This window comes from Ictidomys tridecemlineatus, chromosome 14 (assembly GCF_052094955.1).
Source record: "Ictidomys tridecemlineatus isolate mIctTri1 chromosome 14, mIctTri1.hap1, whole genome shotgun sequence".
NCBI classification, from domain to species: Eukaryota; Metazoa; Chordata; class Mammalia; order Rodentia; family Sciuridae; genus Ictidomys; species Ictidomys tridecemlineatus.
In genome coordinates, this window is record NC_135490.1 from 31,358,457 (window position 1) to 31,381,658 (window position 23,202).

The 23,202-nt window shown below is 34.7% G+C and overlaps 1 protein-coding gene across 11 annotated transcripts in view; it reads left to right on the forward strand.

The window, feature by feature from the left end:
- The window catches only part of Tenm3 (teneurin transmembrane protein 3), a 2,430,710-nt gene that overhangs the window by 1,463,393 nt on the left and 944,115 nt on the right, over nucleotides 1–23,202 (forward strand). For all 11 annotated transcript variants that reach the window (XM_078031007.1, XM_078031002.1, XM_078031009.1 and 8 more), the window contains one exon: nucleotides 1,657–1,819. The gene's annotated coding sequence lies outside the window, so the exon portion shown is untranslated. The remainder of the gene's footprint in view (nucleotides 1–1,656; nucleotides 1,820–23,202) is intronic.

Here is a 23,202-nt window from a genome sequence, read left to right on the forward strand (position 1 = left end):
TGCATTGAAAGACACAATAATGGCCCTCAATGCAGGATGTTGTATTACATAAATTTATCAGGCACACAAGATTGGTGTAACCAGCACAATTGCCAACTTGTATCTGGGGAGTGCTACTATATGTATTGTGCAATAAACATTATACAGCACAATAAATGAGGCAAAATAACTGGGAAAATATGTAAGGGGAAAGAGCTGAGAAAGGATTATAAAATATCTTTATGAACATTAACATAAATGATGGGTTACAATTTTCCAGCTTTATTCTTCTGACAAATTGTCTATACGGTAATGTTTTCATTGTACACTATCATTTAGAAACATAGTGCACAAACCATATACCTGTAAAATCTATAGTTTCTTTTGTCAGGTTTGTTGCTGTTATTCAGTACGTGTCAGGTATGCTAGTTAGGTGGCAAATTTATAGTGTATACAGTAACTGGCTTTTCTAAACACCCTCCCTTAGAAAAACAAAATGAAATATAATGGCAATGAGAAACACCGGGACACACGTTCTGTTATTTTGAACCAGAGAGCAGAGCTTTCCGCAACATCTGCCCATTGTACCAGTCCTGTTTGTTAGAAACACCCTCATGATTATTACATCATTTATTTTGTACTCATTGTGCTTGGGTTTATATTTCCCCATTGTCTCTACCTTTCCAAAAGCAGAAAATTTGTATCCTTTGCTTTTTCTGGTGCTGATTTTTTGGGGAATATTTAGTTTTAGGAAATGTACTCATTATTCTTATGATGTATAGCAATGTTTCTACTGTTTGGTTTTTTTGGTGTTTTTTTTTTTTCTCCTTTTGTTTACACTTTTTGCTTTTTCTTTGGTATTGGCAAACTCCTTTGTTTTTGTTCTCCCAAGCATGCATTCTGACCCCCGCTCCTTAATTATGGAGGGGGAGGGGTTAATTGCTATTAGGAGATATATTTCCCTTCTAGAATCTGAACTAGCTTTTAAAATTTGTTTTCCCTCCCTTAATTTATAAATATTTTAATCAATAATGTATCTATTATTTCCCAAGTGAGCCCTAAGGAGTATGTTTGATGGCCTCACAAAAGCCATTCCAGGAGAACAGCCTCTCTCAAGCAGCTGACACCAGTGAGCCCAGCTAGTTTTTACCTCTCTCGAGTCCCCGTGTTTTTAGGTTAGCCAGCAATGGCACTGTACTCCCTCCATCACTGAACCAGGGAAATTGATGTGTTGTGCAAGTTCCCTCACTCCCTTTTGCTGAACTTGCACTGTATTGTCCATTGCATATTCAGTCAGAAGCTGGCCTGGAACAAAAAAGCCAGTCATCAGAGAAAAATACTGTCTGTCCTCAACATTGTAATTGCACTCGATCAGCATCAGCTCTGCATCAATAATTAGACAGGGGTCCAATAATTATGTTGGCAATGAAACAACAGAATTGAAACTTCCATGATTTCCACGAAGTGACTGTCCAAGGGTAGAAACCTGGGTTTCAGACTAATGTTCCTTCTCTTCCTCCTAACATCATAGATCACTGAGAATTGGTGCCCTTTGTATTGTTTAGAATATTCCCTTCCAGTTGTTGCCTCTCCTACCAACTAAAGAACTATACTTGCTTTCATATATGACATACTTGCTTTTAAAAATCTAATTAAAACTTTCTTTTTGGTCCTTAGGTAGAAAGATGGCTCTGCTGAGATGAGCTCTTAATTAATGCACTGAGAGCCTGCGAGTCCCACCTCTCAACAGGAATGATTGACGTCCAAGGATACATAAATTACACTAATTGAGCTCTGCCTCTATATAGGCTTTCCTCAGCCAACTCATCAGAGAAGCTAGGTGAGTAGACCAGCATAAAAAGTTATCTCAATATGTTCTATGCCCTCCCAAAGGGTGGGAAAGGAACTTTCCGGGCTGTTGCACATTTATTATCACAGAAGGTGGTTCTTTTCTTCAATGTTAAGTTATAGGTTTGTGTTGTTGTTGTTTTTTTAAATTTTGAAAATTAGCATTTTTAAGATAGCCATTTAAATTTAAATAATCGCATTCTCTTTACAATTTCCAAGCAGTGAGACTTGAAAGCCAATTACAGTATGTAAAAATCAACTTGGCATCATTTGTTGATATTAAATTGTGTTGCATAGCAACCAATGCATATGCTATGGAGAGATTGTTTGAAATCAAATCCAATCTTGGTCCCTGAATTTCGTTTTCAGAAATTTACCTAATTATAAACATACCTAATCCCCAGTTTTAGTCGAAGACCATACTGAAATGTTTCTTTTAGGTTTATTTCATTCTGAAAGAAATAGGTATGTGTTCTAAGACACCTACTTTCATGAAATCTAATAAACCACTTGCTACAATCTACGTAGTTTATTACTCTAAAATAAAATTCAGAGACAGGGCTATTTGCTAAAAATGAGTACATTTATTATATTAGACTTCCCCCATCTGTATTTTAAGTTTTTAATGATGAGTTTTTCTAGATAAATATGAATAATAAAAGAATTTTAGGGTATTCAGTTATTTTAAAAATATATCACTAAAAATGTATGTGTTACTCAGGAAAAATATAAATAGGGCTGGAGGTTTACCATATAATTTTTTTAAGGAGAGAAGGAATAAAAACTTAAAACTAAATTAAGAAATTATTAACATAAAGTGATACATCCTAAGGAATAGAATTGGGAAAAGCAAAGAGTGGAAACAAAAGTAACCAAAAAAGTACCAAACAAGGAGGACACAGAAGCTCTAGAAATAATGGATAATTGACCAAACCTAAATGTTCCAACAAATTAACACTGAAAAAAATGTAGAGATAAAAAGCTGATAGAAGGAGATAGAACTAGAGTTAGAAAATATTTAGGGGGGCCACCAGTAACAAAAATCAGAAAGGGCTTTTTAAGACTTTTGAAAACTGAAATATTAGGGACAATATGTGGCTTCCACACTGCCTTACTTCTACCCCGATGCTTGTGCTGTGTCTACTGTTTCAAATGGTGAAAATATGGAGCCTCACTTAAGAAGAACATCACATGATGGCTACATTTCTATCAAAAGAGCTTTATTATTAACTGTGAGAGAAACCTGAAGTGGAGAAAAAAAATGAGAGATATCAGAAAATCCTGAGCTGATGATGACATAAAAAATATAAAATGCTTTTAACATCAAATTCTCTCACTATGGCTGAAATGGAATAGAAATGGAATACCTTTGCTGAATTACCTTTTTTATAATTTGGTGGCTAACAGTAACCCAAATAAAATATATAAAGACCTGTGAAATACAAAAAAAAAAAAACATGTCTTTAAAAATTATTTAAGTGCAAGGAGCATTAAATACTTCAAAAAGTCAAAGTGTTTGCTTTGTTCATTTGTAATTGAATGTTCTTAACACATCACTTCATTCTAGATTACATGCTAAGGTGTGATACTCCAAGTGGTTTTCTATGAAATTATGCTTGAAATGACCTAAATCTATTCATATCTCTTGAGAATTTATGCATTTAATAATCATAAAAAGGCAGTATTACTGTGTGCTTCATTAGTTTCCTATCTGTAGAAATATTTATTAGTAGAAAAAGTAACCATATGTTCCTCACATTGGCAGATAATTCTACTTGAACTTGGTTATTTTTAATTGCATTAACAGAAAACTTTAAGATACTTTGACGACACTATGTTGGCGATGCCTCTGGATATAAGTTGGTGAAATGTACTTGAATTAGTACCAACTTTTTTCTTCATGTGTGTTGGGTAATTATAGTGCTGATGCCTGACAGAAAGCCATAAGTCATTACCAAATGAAGCCCAGTCAGCACTACGATGAGCAAGGGCCACCTTGCCTCGAATGGAACCATTAATGTAATAGCCTATCACTCAATCCAATAAAATCAGCTCTTACTCTATTCTGTTTCTGAACATGCACTCCCAGATCCAAGTTTCCAAATGCTACATTACATCACAATCATATTATTATTAGTTGATACACAAGTGAACATAGCAAAAGACCTGTTGGTCACCCACATAATATAATAAAAACTCAGGAAACTCCTCAGATCTTCAAAACAGAACATTTATCCTGTGCTTATTGCTTTGGTGATTTGTTAGGCATCTTATTTCTTTATTTAGAAATCACATAATTCTTTAGAAGCAGGGCTGTCCAGTTAGCATGGAAATTCATTAATATTCTCCCATTTGATCTCTGCATTAATTATTTGCTTGTAACTTTAATAGCAAGTTTAAAGAATGTGTGAATTTATTTAAAACATCATTTGTTACTTTGCGAAAAACAGAAGTATATAGAAAAAAGCTTTAAATGTTCTATAATATTCTGTAATGGCTGCCAATATAATTTGTAGTATCATATTTTTAACTTGTGGAAACACAATGATGAACATGGTTAAGGAAAAATATAGAAATTCACAAATGTCTCTCTTCTCTAAAATAATTGCTAATTATAATTTCTTAATTTTTCATAGAAATGTATATTCCTTTAAATATCTATCATTTATGCATTCACTTATCAAATACTTAGGTTTTTCTATGTACCAGGCACCCTTTCTGGGGCTAAGATCGTAACACCAACAAAACAGATAAAAAGACCTCCTGGCCCTGACATTCTTGTGGCGAGAAAGAAAACACTATAAACAGAGTAATTGAGAGAGAGGGGGTGGGGAATAAAAGAGGAGAGAAGTTGGGGGTTGATAAATACTATGGAGAAAAATTAAATAGGGAAGAATGATTAGAGGTGTCACTATATTAAGGAATGTTTTATTGAGGAAGAGATATATGAGCAAAGATTTAAAGAAGGGTAGGAGAAGAACCAATAACTATCATAGGAAAGAGTTCCCACAGAAAGAATAGCATGAAAAGCCTCTAAGAAAAAGACCATCCTAGTAGGGGAGAATAGCAAAGGGGCCAGGAGAGTCAGAGTATTTAAGGACAGAAAGGAAAGAGCAACAGAAGGATCAGACAGACAACTGGGAGTCCTAGTACCAGCCTTTAATTTTTTATCTCTGTAAGATGAGTAGCCTTTAAAGAATTTTTTTCTGGATGTAGAATATAGAAGGAATTTGAGGAGAAATAAGACATGAACTAATGTATATTTTTAAAGTGCATTCCTGGTTATGTTAAGGATGTATGAAAAAAAAAGAGGAAGGGCAGATAGAGAGGCAAGTTAAGTGACTGTTTTAATAATCTAGACAAGGGGTGATGGTGGTTTGGACTAGGATGATAGAGAAGGAAGTGATAATATGTGGTTTTACATTCCAAATACATTTTGAAGATAGTGCTAACAAAATTTGCTAGAGGATTGGAATGAGAAGAGGGGTTAGCAAGAGTCAAAGATAACTCCAAAGTTTTTGGTCTGAGATACTAGGTGGATGGAGTTTTAATTTAATTAATACCAAGATGACTGGTAGGAACAGGTTGGTAGAAATTTATTTTGGACCTGTTTAAGATGGCTACAGGATGGCTAATTGGAAATGTTGGATAAACAGCACAAAGGACCTGAGTACGTTTTACATTTTGGTCGGAGGAAGAATTTAGGAATTCTAAGCATATGGATGACATCTGAAGTCATGTGGCTGAGTGAAATCTCTAAAGGAGTGACTGTGGTTAAGAAAGGAAGATCAAGGGCTTCCACATGGAAACCTCAACATTAAGAACTGAGAATTCTGAGGAATAGCCAAGGAGATAAGAAAAGGTTGGCATCTTGGAAGCCAAATCAGAAAGCCATTTGTAAAATATTATCCTTTTACCAAGGAATATGAAGATTGTACTGGATTAGCAATGTCAGATCATTGTTGGGGCAGTGCAGTAGATGATAAAATAGAACTGAACTGGGCTCAAGAGAAAAAAAAAAGAAATCAGGGATAAACTGTACAGATTGCTCTTTGAAGGGATCTTTCTAGAAATAGGCATAAAAAAATTAGTTGGTAGACATAGGCAGAAAGGAGGAAGTGGTTTCTTTTTTTCCTTAAGAATGATTCATATTTGTAAAACATGAGTCAACTAATTGGGGAGATTGATTCAAAAAGAGAGAACTTCTGAGGTTCTTCACAGATACATGAGAGGAAACCAAGCCTATGCAGAAGTGGAGGGATGAGCCAGAGAACAGAAACTGGTATAAGGAAGCACCAATGGGGAAAGGTGGGTGGGTATGGAGAGATTGTAGAAGATCCTTCGTAACTACCTCCCAGCTTTATTTATTTATTTTTAATGCAATAAACAAGGTCATTGGTTTAGAGTAAATACTGAAAGAGATCTGAAGATAGAAAAGTCTGAAAAAAATAAAATAAAGAAAGAGTGATTGAAGTGGGGAGCAAACAGTGGAGAAGCAATACGAAAATCTGGAAGCATAAAAGTAGCATGGGGAGGTTGGTGTCCACAGATTTAGGTGAGACCAGTCCTAGTGGTTGTGTGGTTTCATCAACACACTCAACTGTGCAGTGTAGCAAGGTCAGATTCAACAGAAGCTGGCATTTTGCCAAGTAAATATTAAAATATATTCCATACTTTTACAATTATATCAAAATAGACTCTACTGTCAGGAATAACAAAAAGAGCCAACTTAAACAACAAAAGAATCTCAATTAGGGCAACTGAATTGCCCTTGTATTCAAGGGAGTGATTATATTGCAGGATTATGGAATTTTAACTGGGTAAGCAGATAAACAAGTAGGTGGGAGACAGAAGCATGGTATTCAGATCAAAATACCATATGTACAATTGCAGGATGAGATTGAATCCTCTAGCAGAGGAGTTACAATGATAGAAGGAGGTGGATGTTAAGGAATGTGATGCTAAAAATTGAAGTAATGGACATGTTTCAGTTATTTATAATACAAATTCTAGATTGTGATCACATAAGTGGTTAATTGTAGAGTAAAAGAACTTTGGCACTCAGAAGTAGGAGGCCAGTTGTGCACATCTGTAATCCCAGTGACTCAGGAGGCTGAAGCAGGAGAATCAAAATTTCCAAGCCAACCTGGGCAATTTAGTGGGATCCTGTCTCAAAATAAATTTTTAAAAAAGAACTGGAACTGGAACTCAATGATACAGCACTCTTCTAGCATGCAAAAGGTCTTTGGTTCGATCCCTAGCACAATAAAGGGAAAAAAAATCAGTGAGATGCCAGAATACTGGAAGGACCAATATGGATAGTCAAATCACTCAGAATTTTGATAGGAGTAATATTGGATAGAGTGATAACAAATCAGGATGGAAAATCTCTAAGGAACATAAGTGAGGGGTCTGGGAATTTACATATAATTAAAAAGAATAGCTATAAAGGATGAAGTAGTCTAATGTGGTATGATTCAAAGATGGAATATTTGAGGAGGTGTAGGAGACAATGGTCTGGGAGTAGTAATAAAGAAAAGATAGAAATGTTTTTTCCTTTGGTTGTAAACTCCCTATTTATAGTTATTTAGTGATCTACCTATCTGTTTCTGCCTGTATACCTATGACTCTACTTACTTAGGTACCACTCTCTCTTTCATTTATTCAAAAAATTTAAAACCTACCTAAAAGAAAATTCAAAAAAGATATTTAGACACATTGTTTTTGTTTATATGTGTGTTTCTTCCCCTTACTTTTTTTCTTGGCCGTGCTGGGTCTCAAACCCAGGATCTCCCACGGGCTAGGCAAGTGCTCCACTACTGAACTATGGCCGCAGCCCTTCTTTTACTTTTGATGTATACTATTAGCACAAAATATTTGATGCATTCTTTTTAATAACTGCCAACATTCATTTAGTCTATATTTTCCCATTAATGTGCCCTTCTGTTGTTTCCAATTTTTCATTATTACAGTGCTGTTATAAGTCTCTGTATACATGTATATAAGTTGAATATCCCCACTCTTAAAATCTGAACTGCTCCAAATCTGGAACTCTTTAAGGGCCCAAATGATGCTACAAGTAGAAAATTTCATACCTAACCTCATGTGATATGTCAGTCAAAACATCGGGATACTGAAAATATTGTATAAATTACTTCCAGGTATGTGTCTAAGCTACATATGAAATATAAATGAAATAGTGTTTAGACTTGATTGTCCTCCCAAAGATATTTAATTATATAAAATATTCCAAAATTCAAAATTGCTTTGGTCCCAAGCATTTGGGGTAAGGGATATATGACCTATATTTGAATAATTTTACTGGGGTACTCATCAAATAAATTACCTCAGTGTGCCAAAGAGCACATGCATTTAAAATTTGTTTATGTACGTAGCCTAATTGCCTTAAGTAAGATTGTACAAATGTATGTGTCCAACAGTAGTGAATTAGAGATCTTTCCTAACACTCTCACCCTTATCAGCACTAGGTATTAAGCATTTTAGAGTTTTATTAAATTGGTAGGAGAGGAAAAATATTTTTCATCCCTTTTCACTGGTGTATTGACTTAAATATATTTTCCTCTATTGGGCATTAGAAATTTCTTTTTCGATAAATTGCCTTTCCTAATTTTTTCTGCTTTCTAAAATTAAATTAAACTTTTAATTTTGAGGTCATTACAGATTCTCATGTAGTTTTTTTTTTTAAGAGAGAGTGAGAGGGGAGAGAGAGAGAGAGAGAGAGAGAGAGAGAGAGAGAGAGAGGGAGAGAGAGAGAGAGAGAGAATTTTTAACACTTATTTTTTAGTTCTCGGCAGACACAACATCTTTGTTGTATGTGGTGCTGAGGATGGAACCCGGGCCGCACGCATGCCAGGCGAGCGCGCTACCGCTTGAGCCACATTCCCAGCCCTCTCATGTAGTTTTTTAAAAAATGCAAGAATCCTGTGCATCTTCTACTCTGATTTGCCCAGTGGTAACATCTTGCAAAATCATATTACAATATCACAACCAGGATATCAACATCAATATAAATTTTCCTAAGAAAATAGTTTTCTAGATTTTCACGCATTTTTTGATTGTGGCAATCATCTTTTAAAAATGATAAACTGAATGTTTTCTTTGAAAATTAAGAATGCATGCTATGTAATTTTTTGTCAGATTTTTTTTTCCTTTTGATGTAATTTACGGTATCCTTACCTAATTGTTTTCAATCTTTGCTTTGCTATTTCTGGGATTTACATCCTGATGGGAAAAGTCTTATCAACTTTATTAATAAATTTGCCTTCAAAAAATTTTTTAGTTTCATTTTTCACTTTAAAATTTTGATCTACTTGAAACTTATTTTGGTAGAAATAATTAGTAAGAGCCCAGATTTTTTTCCTTCAAATAGCTAACCAGTTGTGTCTATTCAATTTATTTCAAATATTACTTATATAATAACCAAATTTTCATATGCATTAGTGTTTATTTCCAGACTCCCAGTGATTTCTCTTATCATGTCCTCTTATAATTTTATTCTACCTTTCTAATATATTTTTTTCATGATAGTATTACATGATCCTCTTTGTTTTCTTCTCTGCACCCCAGAGATCCTTCTAGCCTTTTTTGAAAATATGTTAACCTAAAACTTTTAGTATAACTTTAAGTTTAAAAAGTTCTGTTGATTTTTAAATTTGAATTAAATTATTATTAAATTCATTGGTGAATTTGAGAAAGTTCAATATATTTGCACTGCACAATATTCTTATGCAAGTATGTTGTAGATTTTATCATTTATGTATTCTCTTTTGAGATATTCAGTAGTTCTCAAGTTTTCTTATATGGGACCCATGCACTTTTTAGTTTACATTTATTTTACAAGTGCATGCACATAAGCATATTACTGAATGTTAATTTAGTCAATTATAGAACAGAGACAATATTAACACTCAGGTGCCATCCCTCATGGATTATATTGCTTTATGGATAAGGAACTATTATTTCTATGTCTAAATTACTAATTCCTAACACATAATACTTCCCCCATGAATTTGTACAATATACACAAAGCAAGTGACAAAAGAGATTTTTCATGTTTTCAGGGGTAAGTATACCTGAAATGAGTATCCTATGTATATAAAAAGAGTAAGCTGTAAAAATAAAATATGTTAGGTTGGATAATCATCTATAATGTTAACAGTCCAATTGCTTGTCATGTAGAGGAAGGTTGTGCTTTAATTAAGCAATAAGACATGACAAGGTGTGAATTATGAAGTAATAATTCTTGTCTAGTATATTGTTAGACAAGAGACCCAGGGCCAGGTGTCACTACATACACCATGCATAAATTATTACACTGTAATTTAAATCTAGAACATTACAGAATAACTCTAAAATATTGTTCAAGTGGTTTTGCTAAGTGAGAAACATAGGTTAAATACAGTTCTTAAATTTTAAGTGAGAGGACATCTACTATGATGGTGTAAGATCAAGATGCTGAAGAAAAGCATTTATCCCAGGGAGAAAATGCACCAAGAAAATATAGTAAAGTTGACTTGGTAATTGATTATTCCTCAAGCAATATTGATGTAGAGGAGATTCCTATGAAGAAAACACATTAATTTGACTTTTCCCTGTATGAACAGAAAAAGATAGTGAGAGCTAAGTTTTGAGAAATTTTAAAAGGTATCCTTTGGGGGTTCTTATTCACAAAGCAGTACTAACAAGTAACTCTAATGTAAATCTCCTTGAGGGGGGAAAGAAAATCTCCCTGAAAAAAAACTTGGCAGGGGTGGAACAATTTTTACAGAATTTTGGGTTCTTTTAAAAAAATCAGTGTGGTTTGTAATCCTAACTTTTTTTTTCCCCCTGTAACATGCCATTTTGAAGGTTCTCTTTTGTAAAGACATTAAAACAGATCTCTTATCACAAGAAAACACATTGTTTGAAATACGGCTTTTTAAAAAAGAAAACTCATTTCTGCCCATTCAAAAGAAAAATGTTTGAGGGCGAGTATGTGACTATAATAAAGAGAAAGTCGCTCCCTGCTTTTCATCTGCAGAGCACTCTGGCTAGCAGTGTTTGAAAAGACGGTTTCTTTTTAAAGGTATTATACTTTCGTGCTTTTATTGCCAATATTGTATACTTTTTGGATGGTTTATGTGTTAACAAGTTCAGATTCTTTTGTGAATTTGCAGGATGAAAGTTATATTACAACCTCAAACCATTCATTTTGTTTCAGGGTCTCTCCTTTAAATTAACGTACTGTATCATCAAATTTGACCTCTTCCTCTAAGTGTGATAATTAGAGGTAGCCTGATATACAGATCAAATGGTCTTTAACAAGGTGCTTTTCAAGAGGCTTCAGAAACATACCCTGCCCCAAAAATATGTCTCTTAGTATCTTACCACAGATAAGTTTGAGCATTAATTATTTATTCTTCCAGATTAATATTTGCGTCTCTAAACATCCCTTATTAAAATAACATCCCTCCCAAGTCAATGACCTAGAATCTGGTTATCAGCTATTAATGATTAGTTTATCTGTTTGCTTTAGTCTATACAGGAAGCAGGGAGGAAAGAGGGATATGGGAAAAGACAGGAAAAGAGAAAGTTTCCAGCTATGAAACTTGGGTGAAGCATCCCTGGAAGTGACTGATCCTTAGCTACTGGAAGGTGGCTCAAAACCACACTCTGTTCATGGCTAAGGGGTAGAAGTCCCTCCAGAGAAAGGAACAGAACTACAAACTTTTCAGACAGGCATGTACTGTGTCTTACTTGGTGCTTACGATGTGTCCTAAATGATGAAAAAGATTTAAAAAAAAAAGAAAATTTTATCTTGGAATGGTTTTATAAACTCACTTGCATAGGTGTAGCACAACATGAAAATAAGGGCTAAGGATATAGCTCAGCTGGCAAAACACTTGTTAAGCATTCCTAAGGCCCTGTGTTCAATCCTCATCAACACACACACACACACACAAACACAATAATAATAATAATAATAATAATAATAACAATAATAATAATAATAATAATTTTAAAAACACTAAAATAAAGCCACTATCAGCATTTTTCCTGATAATGCTATTTAGTTCAACTAGGCAGGATGGATTTCTCTACACAGTGACTCCAATTGCTCCTTTTCTCCATGTGCATCTCACTAGGATTTTATTTGAAAATTTTGGTTATGTCAAGTCCACCAACACTTGTTATAATTATGTTATGTTAAGACAACACTTGTTATAATTAAATTCAGAATGTGAACTAGCCTGAGGTTTTCCTTGAGTAACATCCAGCAGATATTCAGACAGACTTCCCACCAAATATTACATAGTAGGTAGCTATTCAAGTAAGTTGAAGAGATCACAACTCCACCTAGGGTTTATTGGATCAGTCTTGGACCGCCTACATATGGGTGATTTTTTTCAAAATATAACACCTGTCAAATTATCTTTAGAGGACCATGATATAAAATTATGCTATACACTTGCAGTAAGGGTCATTATGTGAAGAGCACCTCTGTATTTTAGAAAGGGCAATCATTACTTTGCTTTAATTTCTATACTAGCATGCACTTGACTTAAGCTATATTACTTCTACAGAGATATAACTATTTTAAAACATTTCAGTATACCATCATTTACAAAAGCCAGTTGTTTCAGTAGTAGGTTTCTTATTTAACTGGCAACACAGTTTCAGCTAAACGTATCACACAGTAGGATGAACAGCATTGTTTTTTGTAAATTTGTATTTATTAGGATTATTATCAGCACTTGGTTTGTAAAAATCTCAATGCTTGAGATTTACCATCATGATCTTATGAATGTTAACAATAATGTAGGATTGAAGAGTGAGGGAATGGGTCCAATCTATTAACACAGAATATGATTTGAAGGCCAAAATTATTTTCAGTGAACCATGTATTGTTTCCTGCTGAAATTAGAGGCAGAATTTTTTTTTAATTGAATTAAGCTAGGACCAAGGTCTTCCAAAGAAAAAACACAACTGCAATTTCCCAATTTTTGATCCAAGACTATTTGTTTCCTTCCATTGCCAACTCTGAGAACTTTCTTTTCAGGGTTGTTTGGTGCCTCCTGCTCCAGAAGCAATTGCACATTTTCCTAAGTACGATAGGAGAAAAGAAACCCTGGAGTAACAGGCAGGAGCACAGACCTTTGTCATCTCAAAGAACCAACAGTCATTTCTACAGAAATGGTCCCATGATCAGAAACCCAGAGCAGAGCTCTCCCTTTCCTTTACCACGCTTAAATTTTATTTTGTGTATTTCAGTGGCTGTCACACAGTGTGTGATAGGGGTTTTTGATTGAGTACTTCTATCATGATCTTCTCTTTGGAATGGGTAGGAGGAAAAGACTGATCTATAAATTAAGGACAGAGAGAAAAGGAGTCATAGAGACAGTGTCCAGAGTTATCTGCATGTGCCTGAGCGCTGCTCCACACACACCCTCACATCTCCAATTTCCTCGACTCTTAGTTCTTGTTTCTTAACATCACTTTCCTATTTATTCTTTCCTTTTTCTTCACCAGATTCAGTGTTTTTAAAGTCCTCAGCTTCAAAACAGCAGCCTGGACTCACATTTCTAATTTCTATCCTGTATAGGCAGTTGCTTTTGCTATTCTCAATCTTGGACTGTTCCCCAGTGATTTTACCATAGCACAAAGGACAGGAGTCCTGATTTCTGACAAGGACATTCATAATATAAAGTTGTTGAAATTCCTCATTATTGTATTTGGATTTAAAATGGAATGCAGGTATCCATCAAGAACAAGATAGAGAGTGTAATAATTATTAGCTCACAATACCAATGGTATCATTTTCTATTTTGGAATAATAATCATTATCATCAAACCCTCAAGTTTCATGTTCTCAAATCTCTGCTTCATAGACTGTGCAGAACAAAAAGGAAAATTTTTTCAAAAAGTCAACAGTTGCTACAATTTTTTTTTTGCTTCCAAAATAGAAAAAAAAGAAATTAGATCTTTTAAAACCATGGCATATAATGTGAAAAAACAGGGACAGGGGGGCAATAAAAAATATAAGAAACTAAAAATAACTCAGTAACTATCTAATACCTGAGAAGACTTATTTAATCTGCTAGAAAGAGTTTAAAACCTTTCCCTACTGCCACTCACACTGTAGATTTAAGTGCTCATAGCTGAAACCAAATATCATGTGAAAGTACATGATTAAGATTCACCTACAAGGGGGCATGGGGTTAGAAATGGTGGTGGAATGTGATGGTCATTATTATCCAATGTACATGTATGAAGACACGAATCCGTGTGAACATACTTTGTACACAACCAGAGAGATGAAAAACTGTGCTCTATATATGTAATAAGAATTGTAATGCATTCCACTGTCATATATAAATTTTAAAAATTAATTTAAAAAAGATTCACCTACAAATTCACTTCTCTACCTAGTAAGTGTTATATAATGGTTTAAAAGAAATAAGACTCCTCAAGTTTTAAAGTATAAAAAAAAAACAGACACAAAGAGCAGGAAAGAACTGAAATACATGTGTACAAATAGCATTAGGACACCTGAAGGTAATCAGATCTGCACCTGGTACTCAGAAAACTATAGGTCAGGTGTTCTTCACACAGAACTACTTTAAAAGTGAGGAGGTTGGTTGGAATCCTATATAAGCAGCCACTGTCAAAGCATAAAAGAGAAAAATATCTCCCCCATGAAAGCGAGAGTAGAGGAAACCTATGCCATTGAATCCTTATCTCTTGGATTTCCCTCCCAGCTCTCCATAATTCAAAACAGGCAGGCAGCAGGCTGTACAGATGGAGACGCACCAGCCAGAGTCCACATGGAGCATAATAGATCTGGCTAGTTGTCTAGTTAACAGTCAGCTATTTTTGGATAATACCCACAGTTGTTTTGCAAAAATGAAAAAAAAAGATAGATTTATCCTGTGTTCAATATATAAAAATATTTGTACAGGTTGGTGCTGGGCTTGAGCCATTTTTCTGAGATTTAGACTCTAATGATTACTCAGACGGACTTCCTTTGCCATTGACAGCAAAGAGACTGCTGAAATGATACTGTGTGGGTCACATCAGTGGCATTTCATACAATTTTAGGTCTCAAAAGAAATGTTTTAGGCACTGATTATTATTTGTATGTAGTTTTGTTTGTTTTTACTCTGAACAAGCAGATGGCAGAGTGGCTTAGAGACTTCCTTGCATGTCATACCAATACACGGTACTAGGTACAAAGGAGGCGCTATGTAAGTTTGTGTACATCAAAATGATGGACTGGGATTCCTCAGCCAGCAGGCAACACTGAAGAGAGCTCTCCAATTAATAGAATTGGGGAGTTTAATGAGGCTTAATTCATTTAGTAGTGAAACAATGCGGGGAAAGAGGCAACTGTGTGAGATTGACGAGCACGCTCCCTGCAAAACATTTTTTTGAAACATAGTTATGTTGGTAGATATTTCAGCTATCTTTTAAGCCGTGTTTCCGTTTAGTATCCACAAATCTTTAAGCCGGTAAACACACCAACAATCACTGTGGCATATTTGGCAAAAGCAAAGTTGAAAGTATCTGTGATGGTATTAATCAAATAAAAGGATCAATGGTAATGAAGAACAAAATTACCATAGTGTCTCCTGCTTGCTAGCTCTGTGTTCTATATCCCAGTGACAAGAAGTATTGCACGTTTACATATGTACTCTATATACACATATGTGCATGTGTATGTGTGTATGTGTGTGTGTGTGTGTGTGTGAATCACATAGTCCTTGTTCTCAAGTTGCTCATAATGCAACAGAGAGAAAAAAAAGTAAAAACAAAACAAAAAACCCTATTTTTGTAAGAAAAGTACAAATAACATGGTCTAGGTGCTTCAACAGCCTCCATTGAAATAATGAAGTTGGGTAAGAAATGAAGGAATGTCTCACGGATAAGAAGGTTTGTGAAATCAGTCTTCCAAACATGGGCAACTTTTTAATGAGAAGGAAATGAAGGACATTTCAACAGGAAGTGCCATTAACATAGACTGATATTGGAGATGTATCAAATATGCTGGAGAAACAATTACTAAGCCAACCTGATGGCACATGAGGATTGTGACCGCAAGGTGACTGGAGATAAGCTGGACTATATTCAAGAGGGTCTTGGGATGGCAGATAAACATGACTTCAGTCGTGACTTTCATTTCAGAATTGGATAATTCTAAAGAGTTCCTAACTGTCTTATGAAAATCCATGCCTGACATTTCTATTCTATTATTACTAAAGACCCTTAACTAATTAGTAAAGACCCTTAGCTAATACAACCTGCAACCCCTGGCCCACTAAAATGTTATTATATGTATGGGACAAAGAATTCCTCTGCCCTTGATTATTATTACCTTTACAAAGGCATTATCAAGGTCATGTGTTTTGTTAGATTTTAGGAGGTCAGCTCTCAAGTGCAAACCTGTCTCTTGCCTGAGTTCTTCCTGGTTTCTCTCGCCTCAGATCTGAGGTTCAGCTCAGTGCCAGTCACTTCGACACTTCTATTACTAGGGGGACAGTAAATTAGAATGACAGAGTTCATTGTCTTTTCATACATCTTAGACACAAAGTTGTTTTTATTGTTTTTTTATTCTAGTGCTAATTAAAGGGGAAGGGGAGAGTCCAATTTTGTGCCCAACTGTCCAAGTTCAATTATTTGTAGAGTATTTGGTTCATGATTCTTTTTATTGTGGACATTTTTTAATTTTTCAAAGTGCTAGTATTATAAAGAATCTTTCCTTTCATGCAGCCTTAATTTATTTTTATTCAATAACATAAAAATGATGAAATTATATCTCTGGTATAATGTGATTATAGAAAAGGAACTCAGATTGGTCTAGTCATGAATCAATCATCTTTGATAAATTAAGATTTGTGTGAATCAACTAAAATATTTTGCATATATACACTACACTAGATGACTTAAATCTAAATAGAGGAAGTCCAAGTGGCTATTCAGAAACCACACCGATTATTTACATTAATTATATCATTGCTCTTGGCTGAAACCAAGCAACTTCTAATTCAAACATGTGTTTCTAAAGAGATGCTTCATTTGTGGCTAAGTAATCTGAATGCATAAAATCATCATTTTATCATTAGTAAGCTGCCCCCCATCACTTTTCTTTTGTATTGAGGTGACTGTCCATTAATACAGGGCACTGTCAGTGGTCAGTTGATGTTTCTTGGATCTCGATGTGTTCAATACTGTCGTTTACAAGATAGCCTGGATTTCTTTTCATTGTGGTGGGGAATCTTGTCCTTGATTCTTATCCTTGATTCTTGTTTTAAATGGAAAACAGTCTGATTATGTGATTCCTGGTGTCATGTCTCCTCATCAACTACAGTTGAGAGACCTTTCTTGGGAAATATGTGATAATGTATCAAAAATCAAATAACCTTCAGTGAGTGTCTCTGTTGCTGAGTAGCTGGCCACTGACCAGGTGGGGCTCTCCTAACTTCACAGATTGGAGAAAAGCAAGTACATGAACATGAAGCTATTGGAAAGAAAATTCTAAGGGAAAACTGGCTAATGTTGTTGCCTGTACGATTTCTGAAATCAAGAAATAACCACTTCTCTTCTACCTACTCCTCCTAGTGAAACAAAGGAAATGTTACTTCCTTTCTTTCCTAGTAGTATACATAAGGAAATAAACAGTTTGCAACTTTAAGAGGGACAAAAAGAAACAACCATTTCCTTTTGGTTTGGTTCATAATTGATGAATTTTAGTACCATATCTTTAGCAAATGAATGAATTTATTCTGATTTTTTTTTCTCACCAAAGTAGCATAGCTCGTCACTCTATTGTTTTTAAAAAAATGCAACAACTGAAACTCATGAAGCAGGTGCTGTTGGCAGGGTAAAATTGTATGCTGTGTGCTTCAAGGTGGCCTATGCAGGCAACAGGAGTAATAGGAATGATTAAACCCTGTCGGATGGGGTTAGGTTTTTAGAGCTTTCTTGCCTCATGACAGGCTGTGACAGTCAAGTGGCACTGAAGCAGAACAAACTACGATGGCAGTTTGCTGTGAGCACTGCAACTGTCAAAACTGCTATACAAAAGCAAATGTTAGGGATAACAACCAGCAAAGTTTGCAACCCAACTTCGCAAATATTGATGGCCAAAATGTCTTCACAAGCTAACTCCAGGTTATTCTCCCTTCTGGGGCATTCAGCTATCATGCACAGGATGCTTGGAGCCTTCATGCTCTGGGTATGGTAGAGTTTCCATACCATAGCAAAGCATACTGTTTTTGGAAAAGTACTAACTAATCCTCATAAACTCAGAGTGCCAATACTCATGCTAACATGCAATCCATGTGTAATTTATCAGTTTTGTGTTTGGAGCAATCATGCAATCAGTAAAGAGAAACTCCGTCCATGTGTGCAATCGGGTTCCAATTATGTGTCTGTAAGAGTAGGTTACAGCACAGACGTAAACCTGCCATCACAAATAGGGTGAAATACTTCACACCCAAAGCTATAACAGTGAACTTAGCATTGTCACCAGTTTCTTGAAACCTTGAAAAAAATTTTACTTTACACCCATGTGGTTTCACAGGTTTTTATTAGAAGCCACAATAGACACTTTGTAGCAGCAGTAAATGAGAAACCTTTCAACATTGTAACAACATGGGGAGAGTTTTTTAGCCTGTGCCAGCCGATGGGAATTCTCCCATTGAGTTTCCATAGGTGGCAGGCAATGAGGAGGCAGCCCACGGTGTCTCTGTCATCGTTGGACTCAATTTGAGCATCACACTCAGTTGTCATCTTTTTCCTCTTTGGGGGAGTCCAAAAGGGAGGGTGTGAGTCAAGTCTGCAATCTTCTGGGTACTAGGTGTCTGACCTCCTGAGAGGTCAGGATTGTCTAGGTGTGATATACACTAGGAATTCTTCTCAGATCCTAAAATCAAGTTTTCTCTGTCAGAAAGTTAATCTGAAAGACTTCATGCATGTATCACTCTCGGCTTTGACAAGCTGGTGTGCTCACCACAGTAACGCTCACAGCAAACAAAAGGGTTACCACTGACATCTAGTTAGTAAAAGTAATGACTATTAATTTATAAAATACCTCTCGAATGAAAAATAAACCTACATACTTGTGTGATGGAAATAATTCACAAGACCTATTATTTAGGAGTTTCAGCTTCCTTACCCGAAGCTGAAGAAGCAAATGAGATCATTCTACTTTTATTGTTGGGGTGGAGAACATATTTTTTTTTAAAGGGAAGTAAATTAGCTGTGATAGACACATCTATTTTATCGCCTTCATCGCTGCCAACTTTCTCTGTTTCCTTTGATCAATGATTTGCAAGCTACTATTATTATTTATGTGTTCTACAATTACGACCAGTGACACCTCCCCTTCTCCAGCCCTAAGCCACAAATATGAAAGGAATAAATGCTGTTTATTATGACAGTCTGCCTTTTGTCTGTGGAGCAATGACAAACTACACCACTGACAGCTCGCAACTAACTGTCCTTCCTACTGCTCTCACCTCACTTCTCAAGTGTTCTCCAGAAAATGACAATAGATGGGCTTGAATAAAAATGTTTAGTGAGACTCTTGCATTCGTTTACCTCCCAATGAACTCTTCTAGAGACCTATGTGGAAGGAGGGACAGAAGGCCCAGTAGAGTGTGGATGGTTTAAACTTTTTGTTCATCTTTAAGAGAGGAAGGAGGCTTCTTAGCTTACTTAACAAGATCTCTAACCAATTGTGCACTTTTCAAATGTATTTTATTTTAAAATCACAGTAATGTGAAGAGAGAATGTGGATCTGAGTCATTTAAGAAGTATGGAAAGGATTTGCATTTTTTTTCCAGCCTGGAAACTTCAGTTCAGTTGCAAAGAACCATAAGAAAGACCCAAATATTGGAGGTTTTGCAAAGGGCCTGCATTAATTAACCTTCTAAGCTGTGTTAAGATGATATGTTTACTGGAAAATTGCACCTTATGGAACAGAAATAGATTAATAAACGAAAGAACCACTACAATTCTTGTATATGCAGCTTTGGACTAAGTGCAGGCTTGTAAGTATTTGACAGCCAGGCTGCTTTTCCTCTAACGTCATTAGAAAAGATTACTAAAAGCCAACACCTAAATCTGGCCTCACAAAGAGATTGCATTTACGGACATGAAGTTCTGTTTTCCTTTTTTGTTCTGTGGTTCATGAGAAAAATATTCACCACCCTCTGGAATTTCACTCATAGAAGTAAGTTTTATAAAACTATGTTTTCTACCAATTTTTTATTTTAGAAAGCACATTAAAAATTAATAACAACTATCTCCATTATTCAACAAAAATCTCAGAACTTCCAAAAATTGTTTAAATGTTTTATCTTTTTTTTTCATTTTTTGATATAAAATCTTTTACCAGAAACCCTAAAATATTTAAAATACAGCTTAAACATTTAAAATCTGCATTTCTTGGAGAGAGAAGTAAGTTAATGAACCCAGCAAACGTAAGAATTAAAAAATGAGAAAACTAAGCAATGTATAATATTAAATACTTTATTCAGGGTAGGGGTGGAATCAAATCCAACATGTGACAGGTAAATGTAAAGGAATTTCCCAGAGGGCTGGGATCGTGGCTCGGCAGTAGAGCGCTTGCCTAGCATGGGCGGGACCCGGGTTCGATCCTCAGCACCACATACAAATAAAGGCATTGTGTTGTGTCCATCTACACCTAAAAAATAAATGTTTGTTTAAAAAAAAAAAAGGAATTTCACAGAGACAGACAAAGACAAAACCCAATTGCTTATATAGAACACATTATTAAAATAAAGCTTTAAAAATGTTTGGATACATAAGAATACACAAAAAGTTCCTGGAAGATGTAAAACAAGAAAGTTGGAGTTTCATATCATTCATCTAACATATGATTCAAGGTTATGATCATTACACAGAACAAAAGTAGTGTTAAAGAAGTGTAAAACTTAATGTTTATAAAGGTAAAGAATTAGAAAGATTTTTGTACAGAGCAAATAGCTGTGAAATATGCATAATTCAAAAACTCTCATAATACAGTTAGATAAAATCAAATAATTATAAGGACTTGGTTTGTAAAATATGAAAGTCACAGTTGTGTAGATTTTAAAATAATATGTAGATTTTAAAACAATCCAAATAATATAATCAACAGATGTGTCTGTATGTTGATGTATGTATTCATGTGGATAGACAGGCAGATGAAATGATAGATATTTAATAATGACATCATGTTTATGGTACTATGTATTGGTGTTCTTCTAGGTTTGAACTAATAAATTATGTAATCCTAATAACAGATTCACAGATTAAAAAATCTGAAACACTAGGTGGACAGGTAACTTTCTCACAACTATCTGACCAGAGTAGCAAAGCAGGATTTCACCCAGGTGGTCTGACTCTGGGGGCTGTGGTCTTAAGATTCTGAAATGCCATGTTGCCTACAAAGAATATACACTCTTTTCTTATTCCTTTAAAAAAATAATAAAACTACTTATGAACTTCACAAAATAAACTTTAACAATTTCTAAGACATAGAAATTTATAGCTCATATTCTCTGATCATAATCCAGTAAAACCAAACCTAACCAATAAAATAATCTCCCCTCCTCCAAAAAATTAATTTGTAAAACAACAAAAAATTAATAACCAAAACTTCACCTGTAGATTTAAAATTTTGCAATTGTAATTTATATTATAATTTACATTATAATTAATTGCCAGATCAAAAACACATTCCAAAACTAAGACTGAAAATAATTTAGTAATTAATTCTGCCCTAATTATTCTTCTTAAGGCATGACACTTTTCACTCACTACTCTATTGTTTTTAAATTACTAATAAAATTTCTAAACATTCTCCCTAATTCCCTTTATTTGCACTAATCTAGTCACTTAGGCATATCTATGTTAAATTTAATAGACCAGGATTGGATAATTTCCTACTGTTAACACAGAATTAATTTTATACCTTTGTAAGTACATATTATTCTAAGCCTAATTTCTCCTAAGTTGGACCCATTATGGTTATGATAATGGAAAGTATGACCTAAAAACTTCAGTCAGTCCCGCTCTGGAAGTCATTCCAAAGCTTCAAGGGAGGAGGCCAGGCTTCCTAGTCCCCACCCAGAAGTTGGATGAATACAGTGCAGGCAAGGAATTTGAAAAATTCTGTTTTATGATTGCCTGTCTTTATTCACTGCCTTCCTTTTCTTCCCTCCTGAGAATCCTATGGGTGATGATTATCCCTATTGACATTTGGCTACCTTCTGTATTCTAAGTTTTAACCTATGTCCACATTACTATACTTTCTGTAATTTTTTTCTTCCATTCTACACACACACACACACACACATACACACACACACACACACACACACACACACACACTGATACATACACACACTCACACTCTGAATAATTATTTTGGAAAGTCTGTTCTATGTCACTCACAGTTAAATTAGTTGTTCATCTTTTAAGCAAATCACTCTAAACATCTCTACATTATCAGTTGCTTAGTCAAGGAAAGAGTTCCCTATTTTATTGATCTTTTTATTTTAACTATCAATTATACTAAGATGGTTGGGGAAAAAAAAAACTCATCATGATCAGTTTTACAGTCCATTATCATTGCCATGGTTATTGATGGCCAAAATTAAAAATGTGTTCATATAGGGGAGATGAGTCATTTCTCATAACTGCAAAATAAAGTAAATAGTAATTTAGTGACATTTAGGAATGAAGTCCAACACAAACAAATGCACAGCATCGAATAGGCTCTTTAGCCACTTTTTTGTGTGTGTGCACAATATAAGCACTGGTAATTTGTGTGCCACAGTTCACTATTAAAAAAAAAAGGAAAAATAACTCAAATTTTCTGAAGGCTTTATCTTTAATAAGGTCTAAGGGGGAAAATGATCATTTTGAAGCCTGATTTTTAAGAATTCTTTTGCTTCTTACAACCACAGTCTACTAAATTTATACATCTAAAAATGAATATATAATTCTAAGATTGCATCTAAAAATGAGTGTGTTTCAAAAAATGTATTATAGTCATTTGATTTTACCCCTCACAGTTATATCTAGGAAATCCTTACAGTCTACATATGATTTACTAAATGTTTTCAATTACATGATGCTTCCTGTCAAGTACTCCTAAGTATTGGATATATATGTTATATATCCAGGTTTTGAAAAAAAAATGAAGATTATCTATTTTAAAGTGTCTGGCATATTCTGTGGCACGCAGGATTCAATATTTAAAGTATGTATGTAACTGTCCAATATATTCATGGCATTGGAGTATAAATTATCCATCATCTTAAATACTAGTTCAAGAAAATACTCCAGGTCACAATGATCTTCATA